Here is a 3,411-nt window from a genome sequence, read left to right as displayed (position 1 = left end):
ATTCTACTTAGAGTAGAATTTCTATTTTCTATTAAAATACTATTATTTAATTAAACTTTTTTCGAATAGTACTCTTATACTGTTTTTCTATAAATAGGAATTATGAGCTAAACTATTTACATATATTTATTGAGGGTCGTTGTTTTGTTAGAAAATAGCATAAATTTATTTATAGAATAAATTATATTTTTGGGGAAAAGCTCATAATTCCCGGTTTTATAGATAAATTAACTTTCCTATTAAAAGTTTTTAAAAGTTTTCATTCTGTGAACTTGGTTCATATTGTTTGAGCCCTTACTCAAAGCAATTCAGGGCTCAAGAACAATGGAAGGTCGTTCGGTAGAAAGCCAAGATTAACTTTAAATTGCCTCATACAAAATATAAGTATAATTTTAGTTAACGGTTTACTGCTATAACTATCACAAAACTATGTTTTAAGAAAAAAAATTAAATTTTGTTATGCCTACAAACATAGTTTTCTAAACTTAATTTTCCAACAATATAGCCAAGCACTAAGACATATAAGCCATATCTTGAGACATTTAAATCACCAAATCACCAGTGATTTACTGTCATTTCTCAATACATGTAGTCTATGTCTCGAGTCTTTGCACACTTCGAGCAAAGTTTTGCTTTCGAACTTTTATATCTCAATACATATTTTCATGTGTCTCTAGACATTCTATGAAAATTAGCTTTAAAATATTTTTAAAAGACTTGGGTACTAAAAAACTTTTGTACATTTTCTAGGACATTAAATACTTGTTTTTTAGTAAAAACACTTGAAAATAATTTTAGAGTGATAATCTGATTAATAAAATTTTAAGAGTTTATTTTTTTTCAAAGCTAACAATTATTATATTTAAATGTTTAACTAAGAAGTATTAAAAACTTTATTTTTTAATTTTAAATAAACATTAAAAAATTAACTAATATTTATTAAAATTAAATTTAGTTTTTGATACCACATGTAAATTAAATAAAATTTAAGTAATGAATATAAAAAACTATATTTTGTAATTTTAAATAAATAAATTTAATATTTTTCTAATACATAATGTTCAATAAACCTAATTAAAATAAATGATAAATGTTAGCATAATTTTAATATTGTTCTATCAAAATTTAATATTTATATAAACTTATTCAAATTTATACATTTATAATCATGCAAAAATAAATTAAATATTGTTATAAAACATTTCATAATCCATATATGAATAAATTTACGATATGTTAATGCTCAAATAAAAATTTTACTATCAAATTTCATTAATTTTGAAGTAACACGTGAATTTTCATTTTATCATTAAATTTTATTAATATATATAATCATTATTTGATTTTGAATATATTTAACAGTAATTAATCTAAATTTATTTTAAATATTAAATTCTTAATTCTTAACTTATATTGATCACGATACAAACTATATAAAGATTCTTTCTTTGTTTGGCCAGAACTATACGAAGATTCTAATGATTATACTTTTATATGTATTTTTACTTTCTCAATTATACTATTTCTAAACGTTACAAATTATGTATCAATTTCTAAGAAAACAATAATGTTTTTTAATTGATGAATACAACCAAACCTGCACATCGCATTTGATATGAAATTAGTATATTTACATAAGATTAACAACTCAAGTTAGTTGAATTTGTAAATTATTGAAAATTATGGAACTGGCAGTTTGGTGCTAGAAGGAGTGCCCGTTCCCCTGCCCACCAAATCTGTATATGGATAATTTTCCATATTAAGGTGTTGACAATTTATCGAATTTGTTGAGTATGACTCATATTTCAGTCAAAATTTTCCTAGTTAAACTCTATTTATTTGTTTCAGTCGAACTCTAATTAGTCTAGATTATTTTATTATTATTTGACCTACAAATTTAGCCTATAAATAGGCTCTTTTACAACTTTAGAAAAAACACTCATTAAAGATTAGAACTCATAACACTTTTGGAGAATTTTGTGTTTATGTTTTGAGGGTTATTTATTTTTGGGTTTCGTGATTTAGTTTTTTATCTTCATCTTTTGTACTCTTCGTTCTTTTTCCATTATAGTAAAATTATCTTTACCCGTGGTTTCTTATCATCTTTGGAGAGGTTTTTCCACATTAAATTTATGTGTTCAATTTCTTAATTTCTTCGGCTATTTTTTACATGTTTGTTGCTTAATCAGGTCGATCCCCAACAAGTGGTATTAAAGCTAGTTTGATTTCCATTGATCAGCCCATTCAGAGATGGCAGCAACAATGTTTGATATTGAACAGTTCGATGGTGTCACAAATTTCAATCTGTGGCAAGTTCGGATGATGGCAATTCTAGTTAGGACCGGCCTGAAAAAGGTTATTACCGGGAAAAGCCTAATAATATAGATCAGAAAAAATGGAAGGAACTTGATGAAAAGGTCATGTCTGCAATCCAATTTTTCCTTGCGAATAGGATATTGTAGGAGATATTGTTGGAGAAAACCTCATCCGCTATGTGGAAAAGGTTAGAAATTCTTTATGTGATTATGTCTCTGGCTAACCATTTAATGTTGAAATAACGTCTATTTACATTTCGCGGGAACGAATGTGAGCTTCTTAGAGATCACATTAGTCAATTTATTACACTTTTGAATGATTTAAAGAATGTTGAGGTTAAGATTGACGATAAAGATCAGGTAATGCTATTATTGTGCTCTTTACCCTCTTCATACAAGTCTTTTAGGGAGACTCTAATTTATGGCTAATAACTCTTGAAAGAAGTTATATTTCATGCCTTAAGACCTAGCTAATTGTTTGCACTTAGGTATATTTAGTTGCATTTTAGGACATTTCATTCGTTTTTTCATCATTTCATTAGGAGCTTGGACTATGTTTAAATATTAGGTACTTTTAATTACTTGTGGTAGGGCTGTGTTTGGTGGTTTGGCAGGTGCAGGTTGAGGAATAAGAAAAAAAGGAGTGAAGGTTTGCCAAGGCAAAAGGTTGAACATTTTGTCAGCACGAATGTCATGGCAATTCCAGGAATACTGAGTCAACACTCAATGCATACCGGTTTCAGCCCAACTGTACTTGTACCAAAAAAATCTGCCAAAAAAAGAGGAGAAGATAATCTTGGGCTATTAGTTTTTATCCTAGAAAAGAGAATTTAAAAAGAGGAGAATATAATATTGGGTTGTTGAAAAAAAATTTAAAAAGAGGAGAAGATAATCTTTGGTTGTTGAAAAAAGAATTTAAAACGAGGAAAAGATCAACATGGGTTGTTGGATTTACCCTAGGGAAAAAGCTACAAAAAGAAACCCTAAAGGACAAACAAAAAGGACGAACAGAAGGAAACAGTACAGGGTATCACAATAAAGGCCTATAGACACGAGCAAGGTAACTTAAGGTTTTTACTCTCTCGAAAGAAGTAAA

This window comes from Gossypium hirsutum, chromosome D11, assembly GCF_007990345.1.
Source record: "Gossypium hirsutum isolate 1008001.06 chromosome D11, Gossypium_hirsutum_v2.1, whole genome shotgun sequence".
Lineage (NCBI taxonomy): Eukaryota > Viridiplantae > Streptophyta > Magnoliopsida > Malvales > Malvaceae > Gossypium > Gossypium hirsutum.
The sequence above is the reverse complement of the archived record's forward strand: the minus strand, read 5'-3'. Positions refer to the sequence as shown.